This window comes from Thalassophryne amazonica, chromosome 3 (genome assembly GCF_902500255.1).
Source record: "Thalassophryne amazonica chromosome 3, fThaAma1.1, whole genome shotgun sequence".
Taxonomy (NCBI): domain Eukaryota; kingdom Metazoa; phylum Chordata; class Actinopteri; order Batrachoidiformes; family Batrachoididae; genus Thalassophryne; species Thalassophryne amazonica.
Window position 1 is genome coordinate 111,940,732 of NC_047105.1, and position 20,185 is coordinate 111,960,916.

Here is a 20,185-nt window from a genome sequence, read left to right on the forward strand (position 1 = left end):
CAGGAGCTGCACGAGTGTGGGATTGGAGGTGGAGGTGCTCCCTCCCAAAAGAACACAGACCGTGGGATTACTGAGTGTGCGAACAGCTGGAGACGGTGGCCACCTGGGGCTCCAGGACTTGGCGGCTCCGGTGTTCTTCAGATCCGTTGGCGGTGAAGGCCGTGTGGGATCCGGCTCGGTTCAGGACGGACGTCTCCTATCCTCAAGCCTGCCCACACATCACTCAACATTTAATTGTCTGTGGTACCAAAACTGTATTTGTCTGTATTCCGTTGTGCACTTCACAACATTAAATTATTACTGTTTGGCTTATCCATTGTCCGTTCATTTAACGCCCCCTGTTGTGGGTCCGTGTTCCTACACCTTCACAACAGTGACCAGTTAACTTTTCAACTTTGCTTGATATCATCACATTGTGTCACTAACATCAGACGTGTGGCACATTTATTAACCCAGGACAGTTGAAGACTGTGTTTCAGTATTTCATGTTCTTCATGAGATATGTTTATTAATGTACAGTACTGGTACTGCGCAATTTGCATTTGTGGAGAAGGTTACAGTATGCATTCAATGTTGAATACTTTAAATTTACTCTAACCTTGTCTCAGTCTGTTTCTCAATGTGTTTTTTATAGGACAGGCAACACAAATGCATCATTCTGCTGTATCTCGTCCAACACATCCTCCGCCAGTCCTTCCTGAAACCACTCAGGAGTATCTCACGACAAAACGTGCCTCCACACCAAAACCCAGCAACAGCTGTTTGCCCAACATCACTGTTGTGTATCCAAACAGTGCTTTCTGCTCACAGAGACTTGATGGATTGTACCAAAGATCAGATAATCCGAAGTCCTTCTACAGCTGTGTGGGGAAGCAGACATACATCATAAAATGTTACACCCGTGACAGAGAGCATAACGCCGGAGGACACACCACCTCATCAGGAAACCTCACTCTGCTCAGTTTTGTCATCCTGTTAAATTTATTGTGCGTGTGGAGTAACAGGTGACCTGGATCCACCAGAGGCAGCATGCAGATGGTCTGCGGTGATGTTTTAACCGTGTATTATTTATTGTCTCAACAATCTGGGTTGATGCTGAAAGATGGCAGAAAAGGAAAATTAGTTTGATGGGAAGTTTGAGTCTTGATACTCACAGACAACAGGAGATTTCCTAATCCAGGCTATTTAAAGGTATACAGTGATATTTTTATTCTTTTTTTTATAGGGCCAGTGTCCTAAAATTTAAATTAATTATTATTATTACTACCCAGACAATTGCAGCACTTCAACATGGCCAGCTATCTTCATCACATGACGTCAGAAGTGTGACACATTTATCAACCCAGGACAGCTGAAGACTGTTTCAGTATTTCATGTTGTTCATGAGATATGTTTATTAATGTACAGTACTGTGCAAAAGGTTTAGGCATCCCAGCATTATAATAAAAGCAGTGTTTGAGTTCCCCACCACCACCACCCCCTTTTTTATTGGCATGTCAACATGAAATCAGTTGCAACAAAAGTAAATATGTGAGCTGTATTTTTTATTCCATAATAATAATTTCAAAATGAGCAAATATTTGCACAAAAACAATAAAGTTTATCAGTTTGAACATTAAATATCTTGTCTTTGTGGTGTATTCAGTTGAATATAGGTTGAAGAGGATTTGCAAATCATTGTATTCGGTTTTTATTTACATTTTACACAACGTCCCAACTTCATTGGAATTGGGGTTGTACATCAGTTATGAAGGAATACGAATAGTATGACACTCTATGATAAATCTGCATGGTGTAGAAAGTTCTCAAAAACTGAGTGACTGTGCAAGAAGGAGGAGAGTGAGGAAAACCACCAAGACACCCAGACAACCCAGAAGAAGCTATAGGCTTCTCTGTCTGTGATTGGAGAAATTGTGCATAGACCATGTTTTGCATTTTGTGTCCCCAGTTATACAGCTTCATGATGAGGTGGTATAGAGGAGGATGCTCAGTCAGCTCTTTGCTCAGTTGTGTCCTGTTTCCACTGATCATCCTTAAGATGTTTCTTGTTTTCTCGCGTTTTTAATTTTTAACCATTTTCAGAGCTTTGTGAGGGGAAAAGGACACAAGATATACAAAGTGTGACAAGACTGTCAGATTCTACAGAAGATGTTAGCCCTAGACACTGACTATCAAAGCATTTAATAGAATTGACCACGTTACACCCATTTTGGCATCTCTTCACTGGCTTCCTGTCCCTTTGAGATGAGATTTTAAGGTTCTGTTACTAACCTATAAAATGATTTACGGACTAGCTCCTCCCTACTTAGCTGACCTAATTAACCCCTATGTACCGGCCGGGACTCTGCATTCTCAGGGTGCAGAACTGCTTTGTGTCCCTAGGGTAAATAAAAAGTCTGCAGGTCACAGAGCTTTCTCTTATCATACCACTGTTCTGTGGAATGATCTACCTGCATCAATAAAACAGTCAGATTCTGTAGAGAGTTTCAAGTCCAGACTTAAGACACACTTATTTTCCCTTTCGTATGGCTAGCATACTGGCATAATATGTTACTATGCTTTTTACCCTTTTAAATTAATTTATTAGTAGAGAGGTCACAGCTTTAACTTTATCTAAAGTCTGTGTCTTTTTGTGAAGCTTAGGGCTAGTGGATGGCGATCACCTTAGTTTTCTTCTGTTTTTCTTGTTGCTTAATGCTGACAAATTATGCTGTATTTGTTGTTTTTCTGATGCCTGATTCAGTTTTTTTTTTTTTTTTAATCTGTTTGAGTTGTGGCTCCATCCAGAGGGGTGGTGTGTTTTTCTGCAAGGCTCTCTTTTGATGGTTCTTGGTCCAGTGAGACATCGGCATCAATTTGACCAGCTAATGCTTAGCCTCGGCTCGTGTGTCATACATCACACTGACAAAGTGAGGAACCTTGGGGTAATTTTTGATCCTACATTGTCCTTTGACCTCCACATTAGAGATATTACGAGGACTGCTTTCCTCCACCTGTGAAATATTGTGAAGATTCGTCCCATGCTGTCTATGGCTGTTGCTGAGACCCTGATTCATGCCATCCCCTCATTACCCCATCCCCGTAGAGACGGTGTCTGCTCCAAGACTACCAATAACCAGCAAAAATCTATTTAAGCATAAAAATTCAAAAAGAAAAAATAATATAGCACCTTCAACTGCACCTCAGACTAAAACAGTTAAATGTGGTCTATTAAACATTAGGTCTCTCTCTTCTAAGTCCCTGTTGGTAAATGATATAATAATTGATCAACATATTGATTTATTCTGCCTTACAGAAACCTGGTTACAGCAGGATGAATATGATAGTTTAAATGAGTCAACACCCCCGAGTCACACTAACTGTCAGAATGCTCGTAGCACGGGCCGAGGCGGAGGATTAGCAGCAATCTTCCATTCCAGCTTATTAATCAAAAACCCAGACAGAGCTTTAATTCATTTGAAAGCTTGACTCTTAGTCTTGTCCATCCAAATTGGAAGTCCCAAAAACCAGTTTTATTTGTTATTATCTATCGTCCACCTGGTCGTTACTGTGAGTTTCTCTGTGAATTTTCAGACCTTTTGTCTGACTTAGTGCTTAGCTCAGATAAGATAATTATAGTGGGCGATTTTAACATCCACACAGATGCTGAGAATGACAGCCTCAACACTGCATTTAATCTATTATTAGACTCTATTGGCTTTGCTCAAAAAGTAAATGAGTCCACCCACCACTTTAATCATATCTTAGATCTTGTTCTGACTTATGGTATGGAAATAGAAGACTTAACAGTATTCCCTGAAAACTCCCTTCTGTCTGATCATTTCTTAATAACATTTACATTTACTCTGATGGACTACCCAGCAGTGGGGAATAAGTTTCATTACACTAGAAGTCTTTCAGAAAGCGCTGTAACTAGGTTTAAGGATATGATTCCTTCTTTATGTTCTCTAATGCCATATAACAACACAGTGCAGAGTAGCTACCTAAACTCTGTGAGATAGAGTATCTCCTCAATAGTTTTACATCCTCATTGAAGACAACTTTGGATGCTGTAGCTCCTCTAAAAAAGAGAGCTTTAAATCAGAAGTGCCTGACTCCGTGGTATAACTCACAAACTCGTAGCTTAAAGCAGATAACCCGTAAGTTGGAGAGGAAATGGCGTCTCACTAATTTAGAAGATCATCACTTAGCCTGGAAAAAGAGTCTGTTGCCCTCCGTAAAGCTAGGACATCTTTCTACTCATCACTAATTGAAGAAAATAAGAACAACCCCAGGTTTCTTTTCAGCACTGTAGCCAGGCTGACAAAGAGTCAGAGCTCTATTGAGCTGAGTATTCCATTAACTTTAACTAGTAATGACTTCATGACTTTCTTTGCTAACAAAATTTTAACTATTAGAGAAAAAATTACTCATAACCATCCCAAAGACGTTGTTGGGAAGGTGTCGTAGCACGGACCCACAACAGGGGGCGCAAATGAACGGACAATGAGTAAGCCAAAAGGTAACAATTTAATGTTGTGATAATACACAACAAAATGTGCAGTAATCTTCACAGTCAATAAACACCAGGTGACGTGTGGGCAGGCTCGAAGATAGAAGACCCCTGACGAGAGAGAAGCCGCGTCCCACACGGCTTCCACCACCAACGGTCTGAAGAACACCGGAGCCGCCAAGTCCCGAGTCCCCAGGTGGCCTCTGTCTTCGGCTGTCGACCCTGGTACTGCTGGCAGAAAGCAGAGATATGATGTGTGAGTGTGAGTCCGCACACTCAGTAATTCACAGTCCAAACACAGGAGGGAGCACCTCCACCTCCAAATCACACACACTCGTGCAGCTCCTGGTCAACCACTTATCTGAGATGGGGTGTGAGGCGAAGCCATCGCTGTCACACCAAATGCCAATCCTCCAGATAAGGCAACACTCCAGGAAAACGGCTGCAATAGAAGTTCAAGTTATTACACACACAGTGTTAGTCAGCAGAGAAATTACCTTGGTACTGGTAGTCGATTTCTCGGCGAGGAGGTGGAGTTGCAGTCCGGCTTTTATGGTGGTGATGATGATGAACGAGTGACAGCTGGTGCAGGGGATGAATGACAGCTGTCACTTCTTCTAGGTCTGGTGCCCTCTCGTGCTTGGAGCCCGCACTCCAAGCAGGGCGCCCTCTGGTGGTGGTGGGCCAGCAGTACCTCCTCTTCAGCGGCCCACACAACAGGACCCCCCCCCCTCAACGGGCGCCTCCTGGCGTCCGACCAGGCTTGTCCGGATGTCTTGTGTAGAAATCGGCCAGGAGGGCCGGGTCCAGGATGAAGCTCCTCTTCACCCAGGAGCGTTCTTCAGGTCCATACCCCTCCCAGTACACCAGATATTGGAAACCCCGGCCCTTACGACGGACGTCCAGGAGCCTGCGGACTGTCCAGGCAGGCTCCCCGTCAATGAGCCGGGCAGGAGGCGGCGTAGGTCCCGGAGTACAGAGGGGCGAGGTGTGGTGTGGCTTGAGACGGGAAACATGAAAGACAGGGTGAATCCGCAGTGAAGCCGGGAGTTGAAGCTTCACTGCGGCCGGGTTGATGATCTTGAGGATCTTAAAGGGTCCAATGAATCTATCTTTCAACTTTGGGGAGTCGACACACAAAAGGATGTCCTTGGTCGAGAGCCACACCTCCTGCCCGGGCTGGTATGTGGGGGCCGGGGAACGCCGGCGGTCCGCATGGGCCTTGGCCCTCGTCCGGGCCTTTAACAGGGCAGAGCGGACGGCCCGCCACACCCGGCGGCACCTCCTGAGGTGGGCCTGGACCGAGGGCACACCGACCTCTCCCTCCACCAGCGGGAACAATGGGGGCTGGTACCCCAAACATGCCTCAAAAGGGGAGAGGCCGGTAGCAGACGAAACTTGGCTGTTGTGGGCATACTCGATCCAGGCCAGATGGTGACTCCAGGCTGCCGGATGCGCGGAGGTGACACATCGAAGGGCCTGCTCCAACTCCTGGTTGGCCCGCTCTGCCTGGCCGTTTGTCTGGGGGTGGTACCCGGACGAGAGACTCACGGTGGCCCCCAGCTCCTTGCAGAAACTCTTCCACACCTGTGAAGAGAACTGGGGACCACGATCTGAAACGATGTCCGATGGTATCCCATGCAGCCGCATGACGTGGTGGACCAGGAGGTCCGCCGTCTCCTGGGCCGTCGGGAGCTTCGGGAGGGCCACGAAGTGGGCCGCCTTGGAGAACCGGTCCACTATCGTGAGAATCACAGTGTTGCCCTGGGACGGCGGGAGGCCCGTGATGAAATCCAGGCCGATGTGAGACCAGGGGCGATGAGGCACTGGCAGGGGTTGGAGGAGTCCCGTCGTCCTCCGATGGTCTGCCTTGCCCCTGGCGCAGATGGTACAGGCCTGGACGTAGTCCCGGACGTCAGTTTTCAGGGACGCCCACCAGAAGCGCTGTTGGACTACTGCCACGGTCCTACGCATTCCGGGATGACAGGAGAGCTTGGACCCAGTGACAAAAGTCCAATACGGCAGCTCTTGCTTCTGGTGGGACGTACAGTCTGTTCTTGGGGCCAGTCCCCGGGTCTGGGCTCCTTGTCAGGGCCTCCCGGACGGTCTTCTCCAGGTCCCAGGTGAGGGTGGCCACGACAGTGGACTCGGGGATGATGGTCTCGGTGGGGTTCGACAGCCCCGCTTTGGCTTCTTCTTTGTGCACCCGGGACAATGCATCTGATTTTTGGTTCTTGGTCCCGGGGCGATACGTGATCTGGAAGTCAAAGCACCCGAAGAACAGAGACCAGCGGGCTTGCCTGGGGTTCAGCCGCTTGGCGGTCCGGATGTACTCCAGGTTCCGATGGTCCGTGAAAACCGTGAAGGGCAACGATGCCCCCTCCAGCAGGTGTCTCCACTCTTCAAGAGCCTCCTTCACCGCAAGAAGTTCCCGATTGCCGACGTCATAGTTCCGTTCAGCTGGGGTCAACCTGCGGGAATAAAAGGCACAAGGATGGAGAACTTTATCAGCCTCCACGCTCTGGGACAGCACGGCTCCTATCCCTGAGTCAGAGGCATCCACTTCTACTATGTACTGGCGATCAGGATCAGGCTGCACCAGAACTGGTGCAGTCGAGAACCGGCGTTTCAACTCCTGGAACGCGGCTTCGCACCGATCCGACCAGGCGAAGGGGACCTTGGTGGAGGTCAGGGCAGTCAGGGGGCTAACTACCTGACTGTAACCTTTAATGAACCTCCTGTAGAAATTTGCAAAGCCGAGGAACTGCTGTAGTTTCCTGCGGCTTGTTGGTTGGGGCCAATCTCTCACCGCCGCAACCTTAGCCGGATCAGGGGCGACGGAGTTGGAGGAGATGATGAACCCCAGGAAGGACAAAGAAGTGCGGTGGAACTCGCACTTCTCGCCCTTCACAAACAGCCGGTTCTCCAACAACCGCTGTAGGACCTGACGTACATGCTGGACATGGGTCTCAGGGTCCGGGGAAAAGATGAGTATATCGTCCAGATATACGAAGACGAACCGATGTAGGAAGTCCCGCAAGACGTCATTTACCAAAGCTTGGAATGTCGCGGGGGCATTAGTGAGGCCGAACGGCATGACCAGGTACTCAAAATGACCTAACGGGGTGTTGAATGCCGTCTTACATTCGTCTCCCTTCCGGATCCGAACCAGGTGGTACGCGTTTCTAAGATCCAATTTCGTAAAGATTTGGGCTCCATGCAGGGGCGTGAACACTGAATCCAACAGAGGTAACGGGTATCGGTTGCGAACCGTGATCTCGTTCAGCCCTCTGTAATCAATGCATGGACGGAGTCCGCCGTCCTTTTTACCCACAAAAAAGAAACCAGCACCCATCGGGGAGGTGGAGTTCCGGATCAGCCCGGCAGCTAAGGAGTCCCGGATGTAGGTCTCCATTGATTCGCGTTCCGGACGTGAGAGGTTGTACAACCTGCTGGACGGGTACTCAGCGCCCGGGACCAAATCGATGGCGCAATCATACGGTCGGTGCGGGGGAAGAGTGAGTGCCAGATCTTTGCTGAAAACGTCAGCAAGATCATGGTACTCCTTTGGCACCGCCGATAGATTGGGGGGAACTTTGACCTCCTCATTAGCCGTAGTTCCAGGAGGAACCGAGGATCCTAAACACTCCCGGTGGCAGGTTTCGCTCCACTGCGTCACAACCCCGGACGGCCAATCTATCCGGGGATTGTGCTTCACCATCCATGGAAAGCCCAAAATCACTCGGGAGGTAGATGGTGTTACACGGAACACTATCTCCTCCCTGAGATTCCCAGACACAACCAAAGTCACTGGTTGTGTCTGATGTGTGATTAATGGAAGCAGGGTGCCATCTAGTGCTCGCACCTGCAATGGTGCCGGCAGAGCCACCAGGGGGAGCCCTACTTCCTTTGCCCATTTGCTGTCCAGCAAATTCCCTTCCGACCCCGTGTCTACCAGTGCTGGGGCGTGAAGGGTTAAATCCCCACAAAGGATTGTTACTGGGATTCGTGCAGATTTGCGGGGTTTTCCCGCGTGTGTGTTATGGCCCGCCCTTAGCCCAGTTTCTAAGGACGGGCGTTGTAGTTTGACCGTTTAGGGCAGTCCTTCTGCATGTGCTCACAAGAGCTGCAGACAAAACACTCCCCGCGGGCCAGCCTCCTTTGTCTGACATTTGTTGTCACTTTGGCCCTGCTCGTGTCCATAGCCTCCTCAGCAGGGGGAGCTGTAGCCACACGGAGCTCTCTGGCAGTGAAGCATGGGGACGACGTCACCTTGTCGGAACCGGAAGGGGGAGGGACGGCTTGTGCCCGGTCATGCCCCCTGGCCTGCTCCCGACGATGCTCGTTTAAACAGTTGTCTAAGCGTATAACTAAATCGACAAGCCCGTCAAAATCCCGCGGTTCCTCCTTAGCCAGTAGGTGCTCCTTAAGGACCGGGGACAGTCCATTTACAAAGGCGGACCTCGCTGCCGCGATGCAGAAGTCGACTGCATACTCGGCTGCGCTACGGCGCCCCTGTCTCATAGACAGCAGCACGTTCGAAGCGGTCTTGCCTCTGTTGGGATGATCAAACACTTGTTTGAACTCCCATGCAAACCCAGTATAAGACGTTAGGAGCCGTGAATTCTGCTCCCAAAGTGCCGTAGCCCAGGCGCGTGCCTCTCCTCGAAGCAGATTAATAACATAAGCTACCCGGCTAGCGTCTGATGCGTACATGACAGGGCGCTGTGAAAAGATGGGCGAACACTGCATGAGGAAGTCTGCGCACATCTCAACACAGCCCCCGTACGGTTCCGGAGGGCTTATGTATGCTTCAGGGGACGGTGGGGGGGTTCGTTGAACGACCAGTGGAACGTCTGATACAGGCCCAGGACCAGCCAGAGGAGTGGCTGCAGCAGCGCCCTGATCACGCGCTTCCACCCTGGCGGTGAGAGCCTCCACCCTCCGATTAAGGAGGACATTCTGCTCGGTCACTAAATCTAACCGACCTGAGGTCAGTGCTTATAAATGTTGAGGCTGTGGAGAGAGTCCACACTTTTAATTTTTTGGTGGGGGAGGTGGGGGGGTGTCACTGAGGACCTCTCCTGGACTGCACACATCTTAACGGTCATCGGCAAGGCCCAAGAACACCTTTATAGTGGTGCTGCTTAGCAAACATTTCCATAATAATTGTGCATTTTGTGACAAAAGCATAGAATTTGGTAAATGTATAGCCAAAGGTGTTCCAAATAAAACTGGATTTTGGGCCATCATAAATTTTCAATATGTCACCCATTTGTCGAAATGAAAATTCAAAAATTTCCCACTCGTATTGAAAAAGATACCACATCAGTTGTATGATCATAAAGATTCTAAAAGGTGTAGTTTGGACTATGTATTAGTGAATGCTGTGGATTTATGGGGTAATAAACAGCAAAAATAATGACAAAGATCAATTTCAGTTTGTACAGGGTTCAAAAACTGATGCAAACTATTGATTTGGTTAATAGTGTTGTGATACAATCCATTTATAGGGTTTAATTAGTTTGTGTGTCTTGTTTGTCCTTTGTATGTTTGTCTTCCTGCTGCATGTTTGAGTCTTTAGTGTAAAATCTTTTCATGTGCACCTGTTACCCTGGGAATGTGAGTATGCGCCAACCTCTCGTTGCCATGTGTGTGTCTGCCGCTCTGTGAGTGTGTGAGAGGGATGCGAGTGCTAGTCCCTGTGTGTGTGTGTGTGTGTGTGTGTGTGTGTGTGTGTGTGTGTGTGTGTGTGTGTGTGTGTGTGTGTGTGTGTGTGTCAGAAAAAAGCATTGAAACATGCGTGTCTCTGTCCCAGCAGGTGTCTGTGGCTTTCCTGTCTTATATGGATGTGGACATGTCCCCCGAGGTTAGTCTCCTGTCTTTGTCATACGTGTGTGTCTGCTGTGTGTAGGGTTGCCAACCGTCCCTTGAAAAACGGAATCGTCCCTTATTTGGAAATAAAAGTGTGCGTTCCGTATTGACCTGAAACGGGACACAGTTTGTCCCGTATTTCTGTGAGAATCAAAAAGTCTGTAAAATGTCAATGGAATTGACTGGCGCTTTATATGGAAACTTACGGTAAATTTGATCCCAGCCTCTCTCCTGCTTTTCACCAATGAGCTGACAGACACGAGTTGACAATACAGAATCACTCTTATTTCATTGGTCAAGGGACATCTGCTCGCAAGAAGATACCGACGTCATGAGCCGACGACGGTCGCTGGACGACAATAACAAAGCAGCATGGCTGATATCGATACAGACACTGACACTGCAGATATGTCTACGGACAGCAATGTCTGTAACGTCGTTACTACTACTCCTAAAAAAAAAAAAAAAAAAGAATGCAAAAATACAGGGGCGAATGAGAAAAGGGAAATGGCTGGGTGGAAAAGGTGCGCGACAACAGTATTGTTTACTTTTCACACTTTATTTTTTGCACTTTTTATTACACTAAATGTGTAAATGTGCACTGTTACATTGTTTTGGATGATGCAAATTTTCTATTGTTTTTTTTTTTTTTGTTAATTTATACAATTTTAAGTTAAGCAATAGCACTACAGAGATTTATTTTTAAAGAAGACAGAATGCTCATATTGAAATTGTGAGTGAAAATTTATTTTGCACTAAAAATAAATTGCTAAATAATAATTTGTTTTCCACGTGTTCATATCAGAACAAATGCATGTATGCATCTACCTAAATTCAGGGTCAAGTCTACAGTCAAATGGTTAAAAATCGTTTCACACAGACGCTGGGAAGGGTGAAGGCAATGGTCGGTCGGCCTTGGTGGTGAGGTGTCCCTTATTTATTTTTCAGAGAGTTGGCAACCCTAGCTGTGAGTCTGTGTCTGACCTGGATATGGGTTTATGTTTTCTTCTCCTTCCTCCTCTTACGGTTCTGTTGTTCCCTTCTGTCTCAGGTTCTTCGCCTGTGGTATTCCATTTGTGTCATTGTTTCTGGTCAGATCTTGATTGTGCTTTTAGAGTTTCTGTGTTGATTTGTAGTTTTTTTGTCATTTCGTGTGACTCTAAGTTTTTTTTTTATCACTGTCAGGGTTTGAGTTTTGTCTTGTTATCTGGTTTTATTTTTCTGGTCTGTTTTGTTTTGTTTTTTTTCTGATTCATTGCTTTTCTTTGTTTTTATTCTCTTGCTGGGTTTTTCTGCGGTCTGTCTGTCTCTATCTCTCTTGTCTCTCTCTCTTGGTTCTTGGTGGTGGGTGTTTCACTCTCTGTGGCCACACCCTTGTTCTGGTGCTTTCCACGCACACCTGTTCCTGATTTGCAGCTCATTGCCTGGGGTGATTTAAGCTCACTGTCCCTGGCCAGACTGATGTGCCTTGCACCTTCTCTCCAGCGCTGTTCGTTGCATTCCGTAGTCCTGCCTCATTGTGTTCCTGACATCCTGCCTGTTTGACTGACCACACCTCAGCCTGAAGATTTTTGTACTGCTGTATTTTCTGGACTGCTTACTTGTGTACCGTCCTCTGCTGTCCTCACAAGTAAAGCCTTTTTACAACCAGAGCGGTTTGTTCGAGCCGTGCATTTGTGTCCAACAGTTTCTGACCAACCAGTCAGATAATCACCTTATTATTCAGTTTTTCATGAGTTCATTTTCAGTGGCTTTTCAGTCTTTTTTTTTTTTTTTTTTTTGCACTTCATTTCCTGATGTGTTTTTATTACTTTGGCGCCCTTTTGTGTTTGGTTGTTATCCATGTTCTCACTGATTACTCCAGCTGTGCTTATTTAAGTCACACTTGTTCATTGTTGCTTTACTGGGCCATTGTTTGTCATTTGCTTTGTGTCTCCAGTTTTTATCTTGCTGTAGCGTGTGTCCAGTTTTTGTATTTACACTTTTTTGTAGCAGTTCTTTGAATTATCTCCTTACCACTCTGTTAAACCGAACACTCTATTTTAATACAACAATTAAGTTAATGTAACTCAAACTTTGAAAAAAGTTATAGTCACTCATTTCTATTAATTAAACGAACTCAAAAATGAATTGTTGTCATAACAACTCAGTTCCTTTTAAGTGCATTTAAAATTTTGGGGCATTTTAAGTGTTGGTGATGTATTTTCAGTGCATTCCATTCACTCATTTTAATTGAGTTTATGTAATGGAGGCCAGCAGGTGTCGCTGTGCATATGTAGTTAGTAAACCTCACTCCCAGCAGCTCAAAAGAATTCTCTGGTCACAAGGCCAGAGTCCTGGGTTTTAGCCTTCTGGTTAGAGAGTCCGACTTCCACACCGCAGATCATGAGTTTGCGTCCTGTTGGGAGCAAATGGGCAGAGTCATAACAACACAACACAGAGTCAACAAGTAAACCAAAGAATGCATAAAAAAAAAATCTAATCCAAAATGTAATGCAAATTTATTTAGGCAAAAATTGTTCTTTTTTTAATAGAAAAACATAAACTAGATTTACATAAGTTTAATTAACTATAAATTGTTAAGTTACTAACACTTTAACAATTAAATTTTTGAAAATTATTTTATTTAAGTTGGAAAACTCAAATGGTTTAAGGCGATCTGTTTCCTCAAATGGTTTGAGTTCAACTAACTCACTGAGTTCCCTCTCACTTTACCAGATTCCTCCTGCAGCTCTGGAATGTATTTTTGTTGTAACCTTCTCCACACTTGTTTGTGTTTTTGGAGTCCCTCATCCAGACTTGGATTTTGAGTCATCTTTTTGTTGCTTCCCTCCTCACCTGCGTTTGTTCTATATATATTTGTCTCACCTGTAAATGGACTGCATTTATGTAGCTCTTTTCCATTTTCCAAAGCGCTTTACAATAATGCCTCACATTCACCACGATTTCAGGGACCTGCCACACAAGGTGCTCGCTACACATCAGGAGCAACTAGGGGATTAAGGACCTTAGGGTCCTGTCCCACTGGGGAGAGAATCAATTGCGCATGAACTGAGTACACAAATTATGGGTGTTCATTGTCGTCCGCAACAAAAATGGCCAATGACAAATGTCCCAGTATGAATTACGGATATATTAATAATATATAGTGAAAGTAGAGAAGCTTGAATCTTCAACTGGACTGGTTGCTTGATGCAAAATTCTTGCTCTGGTAGTCTGACTTCTGTCTTGACTCTAGTAGAGAAGAATAAACAGAAGGCAGACTGCTCTAGGCTAGTGACTAAACAACAGCTCGAATTAGCACCTATTGTGCTCTAGTTAGCACCCTCCTAATGACAGGGCAGCTGTCCCTCCTAAGGATGGAACGGACGCCTCTCCTGTCGGCTCCCTTGACGACTCTCCTGATGATGTGAATGACTCATTACCATGAACAAAAGACTGAAACTGCTTTGACCTGAGTATCCCATTGTAAACAGGGGACAAAGCGTGTCTCAGACCCCCTCCCCGGTTAAGGCTGGGTTTCAACTGTTTCACATAGAATGCCTCCTTGACCCCTCTCTTAAATCATTTCTTCTCTCCGGCTAAGATTTTAACTTTCTTGTCCTCAAACGTGTGGTTAGTGTCTTTAAGGTGGAGATGAACTGCAGACTGAGGTCCACTGGCACCCTCTCTGCGGTGCTGGTATAGCCTTTTGTGTAAAGGTTTCTTAGTCTCACCTATGTAGTGTTCGTTACAGTTTTCCTGACATCTGATAGAATACACTACATTGCTCTGTTTGTAACTACTGTGAGGGCAGACAGGGGTTTACAGAAAACCCACGCACACTGACCAATATCTGTTCTTTGACTCAAACCACCCCCTTGAACATAAGCTCGGGGTGATCAGGACTCTTCAACACAGAGTCCTACAGGTGCCCACAACTGCAGAGGGAAGGGCTGTAGTGTATTCTGTCAGATGTCAGGAAAACTGTAACGAACACTACATAGTTGAGACTAAGCAACCTTTACACAAAAGGCTATACCAGCACCGCAGAGAGGGTGCCAGTGGACCTCAGTCTGCAGTTCATCTCCACCTTAAAGACCCTAACCACACGTTTGAGGACAAGGAAGTTAAAATCTTATCCAGAGAGAAGAAATGGTTTGAGAGAGGGGTCAAGGAGGCATTCTATGTGAAACAGTTGAAACCAAGCCTTAACCGGGGAGGGGGTCTGAGACACGCTTTGTCCCTTGTTTACAATGGAGTACTCAGGTCAAAGCAGTTTCAGTCTTTTGTTCATGGTAATGAGTCATTCACGTCATCAGGAGAGTCGTCAAGGGAGCCAGCAGGAGAGGCGTCCATCCCATCATTAGGAGGGACAGCTGCCCTGTCATTAGGAGGGTGCTAACTAGAGCACAATAGGTGCTAATTCGAGCTATTGTTTAGTCACTAGCCTATAGCAGTCTGCCTCTCGGTAGGAGGGGTCTGGTTAGGTTTAAAACTCCAGCTTTTGTGGCTTCTGTTTATTCTTCTCTACTAGAGTCAAGACAGACGTCAGACTACCAGAGCAAGAATTTTAGCTGAGGAAGCTTCTGTGATTTGAAGCGAAACGTCCTTGCATCAAGCAACCAGTCCAGTTGAAGATTCAAGCTTCTCTACTATGGAAACCACCTGGACAACTGAGAACCTACACAGAAAAATATATAGCGAATATATGATGAACAATCACGGTTATATAACGCATGTAGTGAGGAAACTGATCTGACACATTGAGATTATCACGACAGTATTACGGGTGTATTATGAATGCATCGCGCACGTGTTACGCATGCACGGCATCTGCATTGCGGTCATAAAATAAGCGCACTTGGGCCTTTCGGCATCACTATTCACACCAACAATACAGCCTCTGGAGCAAGTGCTGGTGCAAGTGCAAGTGTTGATCACAGAGTTACTGTTCATTTTGTCATGCGAGGGTTAACGGTTCATGAGTTTGGGGAGCGGGAGGGGGGAAGCCACTCGGGGTGTGAGACGGTGTTTTTTTTTTTTTTTTGAGAGTGTCACAAAAAACAGACTTCAGCGTGAGTTGTGGCAGTAACTCTTCCTTTTGTTGGTGTTAAATAAAAGTCCTGGAGGAGAAGCGATTGCAGCAGCTATGTCTTTGTGGATTTACACAGCCGGACCAGCACTGACTGGCAGGTATGTCGCTTTCTGCCACATATAGTACTCTGGGTTTACGTGATGTGTCTGTTATGCATTCACAGATTGTCCGCAAATCAGCTGCAAAGCAGATGTAATGAAAACGCTTTATTCATGGCCAGTTTGTATGCATTCACTACAACATATTTTAGTTTGTGATGTGGACATGATGGGCACGATATATATCTGTTTTACACACTGTCCTGGTCCGCTGCAAAGCCGCAAATCCGCATCAGTTGCGGATATCAGCAGTTAACGGCAGATATACAGCGCATAGAGTGAGTATGTATTGTGCATGAATTGAGTATGTATGGAGTATGTGAGGCGGATGTCATCCGCATCCGCATCAGCTTTTTGAACAGCTCAAAAATCCTGGCTGCGGACATGCGTGCCTCTGCGGATGATCATGGGTGTGTTCGGATGACGGCCGACTCATACAGGCATGTTACACGGATATTGCGGATGTTTGGTGAATATGGGCCAATTTTGTGTGCAATTCATACGCAAATCCTCCTAAACGCCAGTGGGACAGGGCCCTTAGTGATTTTTCTGGTCAGGCTGGGATTTGAACCAAGGATCCTCTGGTCTCAAGCCCAACACCTTAACCACTATCACCTCCCCTAAAGCACCTTGGAACTTCAGAACTTTACTCTTGTCCTGCATTTTTGAGGTTCTAGTTTGCTGACTTTTAGTTCACAGTCATACCAAATAGGGTTTTAAAAAGTAATAGTTTGCACCATCTGTCAGCTTCGTTATCATGTTACTGGGTAACATATGTCACATGTCACAGAATCCAATGGACATCAATATTGTTTGACCTTTATTTTGGAGACTAAGCATTCAGCACAGTAAAAACTTTTCCATTTATTAATCCTATTAGCTCAGTCAATAATTTGCATCCCTTTTTACCAAAATTGGAGCAACTTTAACTTTTGATCCCTGTACAAACTGAAATTGACCTTTGTCAATGTTTTCGTTGTTTTGACCCCATAATATTCCGTTGTCGATAGTCCAAACTATACCTTTTTGGAATCTTTATGATCAGACAAATAATATGGTATACCTTTTAATACAATTGGAACATTGTTATAATTTGGCCACTATGTAAGTCTTCACTGACCCCTGTATGTCATTAGGGGTCAGCTATAGCATGCCTCCACATCTGAAAGTAAACAGTTAATTTAGAATATATGTGCCAAATTTCACACTTTTATCACAAAAATGCACAATTATGTTGCCTATCTGCTCACTGTTAGTTTTTGTTTTGTTTTTTTTAAGGCTGAGCATAAGTGGATTTCACAAGCTCTCCTCCTCAGCGTCTCCTCGGGTGCACAGTAGAGGGTGTCCTGACTTTTAGCGGCTGCATGAAACGTGCTAGAGGGCTTTGCAACTTGATACATGGACAACAAGTAGCAGCCTGAAGCTGAAGACATGGTCCAGATGTCAGATGAAGGCCTCAAAGAGAAATCCCACTTATCCTGCACGCCATCTTTTTGAACAGTTCCCCTCTGGCAGATGTTACAGGACTTTGCACGCACATACAAGGACGCTGAATAGCTTCTTTCCCCTGAGCTTTAAAAAAAAAACTGCACAGTACCTGACTGACACCCCCCATAAACATAATTTTTAATTTTCACTATTAATACTGTAATACAGGTTAAATCGTTGCAACACTGATATTCATTCATTCATCTTCTACCGCTTAGTCCAATTAAGGGTAGCGGGGGGCTGGAGCCTATCCCAGCAGCCATAGAGCGCGAGGCGGGGTACACCCAGGACAGGACGCCAGTCTGTCATAGGGCCACAAACAGACAAACAAACACAGACACACCCACACACACACACACACCTACGGACAATTTAAAGATTCCAATCCACCTAACCCGCATGTCTTTGGAAGTAGGAGGAAACCGAAGCACCCGGAGGAAACCCACGCAAACACGGGGAGAACATGCAAACCCCACACAGAAAGACCACGGGAATTGAACCCACAACCTTTTCGCTGTGAGGCAGCAGTGCTAACCACTAAGCTACCGTGCTGCCCTGCAACACTGATATCTATTTTATAAATCATTTTCACTCTTTCTATGCTACGTCTGTCTGTCTACACCACAGTGTTTGGTTTCTTGTATTGACTGAGAAACCAGAGAAACTGCAGCTTCAGCAGTAGCTTCATTTGTCCACTTGCAGCTGTCCAGCTCATATAGTAGCTGCAGATTATTTTGTGGAGCAGATGACACACACACATGCTTGTGAACCAAACCTTGAACCTTTATCACAAATGTGTTGAAATGGAATTATCTCTGGGATGAAACTCTGTTGGTTGATAAGATGAGCACACCTGACTTAGTGAATCAACAGCTGGTGGAGAAGGAATACTTTGAAAACATGGAGCAGAAAGGATGAAGTGTGGTCAACACTCTGGAGCAAAAGGAACAGTAGAGCACCGTTAAGCTGGATGCTGATGATTAAAGTGGGAAGGAATTACAGAAAGAAGCTCTACCAGGAGTGGGTGAGCCTAACACACGGGTTGAGTGTGCAGTGTTGGCACAACCCATTCGGAAAATGGGGTGGTTGGGGTGTCAGCGCTCGGTGGTGAGTATGCTGTGGCTGAAAATGGCCATGTACCGACAAGATGAGCTACTTGTCACTTAATGTGCGGCTTGTCTTGCTGCTGCAACAAAATAGCTAGAAATATCTGTGGGGATATATCTTGTTTGTTGTTTATTTGAATTATAGCAAAGGTTCTCTTTCTAGGTGATCCTTGCAATTTCTTTCTTTTTTAGCAGGAGGTGGTAAAATCACAAGTCAGAATTTCAATACATCCACTTGGGAAATGATTCACAATATTAATACTAGCATTTTGGCATCAAAATTAATTCTATATCTTGAAAATAACCTCCCACTCCTTGAATGTAACAAAGTATGGTCTGTTTCCATTATCTGGCTATTTCGCTATGTGTAAAGTTTGTCCATTTCACAAAGGTTTTATTTCAGTCACACTGTGTGAAGAACAGAATTTAGGAGGAGGCCATGCTCTTCAAAAACTTTAAAAACACAATTCTTTCACAAAGGTTTTATTTCAGTCACACTGTGTGAAGAACAGAATTTAGGAGGAGGCCATGCTCTTCAAAAACTTTAAAAACATAAACCATTGTCAAAGGTTTTATCAAATTCTTTAGCCTGAGATCTTGTTTTTGGCTTGGCCATGACACTTGATTTACTACAACTTGCCATGCTGTGACTTGAAATTACATGTGTAATTGCATGATCACTGTAATAATATCAGTACTTATGTAGCTTTTGTGACTTCTCTAAAACAGGTACTACCAAGTCAGGAGCATTATATATCATAAACGTGAATGTTGTGTTCAATGCAGGGTTCATAAAAAGTCAAAACAATTACATTCTAATATTTCAAAAGATGTTAAAATTACAGTATATATTGCAGGGGTTTTTTTTGTTTGTTTTTTTTTTGCATGGGGTGAGGGTTTTTTGTCATGGTAGACACCCACTTCCTATATTAAATATCTCCCAAATTACACAATGCACAATCTCTGAAGTGGATGTAAGCATATTTGCACCTCCTGCTACTTCTTTTTGTTTTGTGATTCTTACTTTATATTTCTCTGTATTTTGACGCTTTTATTGTATGAAAATGTATAGTCCCCACAAGAAGATGTATGTTTTTCTAATTGTTTTATTGTGCTCAGATAAAATAAATAAATAAATCTTGTCTTTCTGATGGCCACATGACATGAACTGAGTGGTATAAACGTATGTTAATTCATATTACAAGGGGAATTTCACAACTTCAAAATTTTACTGAAAAAAAAAAATCCTTCATCACTTTTTTCTGATGTCAAGAACGATAAACTATTTTTTAATGAGGCCTAATTGTTTCGAAGCTTTGCAGTGAAACTTTTTATAATGCGCAGTATACACGTGTTCTATTTTTCAACCCCAACAACATGGGAAATGGTGGAAAGCATCAAACGTAATAAATTTTTCACTTATGGCGACAACAGAACACTTAACTAAACTTGACTAACCCAACTGGACTATTAAACACACTAAATCAATAACTCCAACCACACTATTAAACTAACATGAAACACAATAACAACACTTAAAACTCCCAAACCCCGTACTCCCATGATGCACTGCAGCATCGCAGTTCACAGACTTAGCGACCAGCCCAGCGATCGCTACAATATATTAAAAAGTTTAACTGAAAAGCAGCCTTGGGAACAATTAGGCTCCATTAAAAAATAGTTTATCATCCTTGACATCAGAAAAAAAAGTGATGAGGGAGGCATTTTGTTATTATTATTTTGTTAGAAACAGCTTGCACACATAAGTGACAGTAGCCTAAGTTTCACTGCAAAGCAGCCATTAAGAACACTTAGCCCCCACCCCAAACAACAACAACAAAAAAAGGTTATCATCATTGACATTGATGAGAGGCTTTTTTTTATTTTTTTTTTTTTTAAGTTTATGATCCTTGACATTGAGGGATTTTACTGCCATAATTTTGTTTTATGTTTTATTTTGCATTATGCATATTTAGTGCAGCAGATAACTAAAACAATTGTGCAAATGGTGATACAAGCACCAAAATTGGCACAAATAATCTTTAGACAT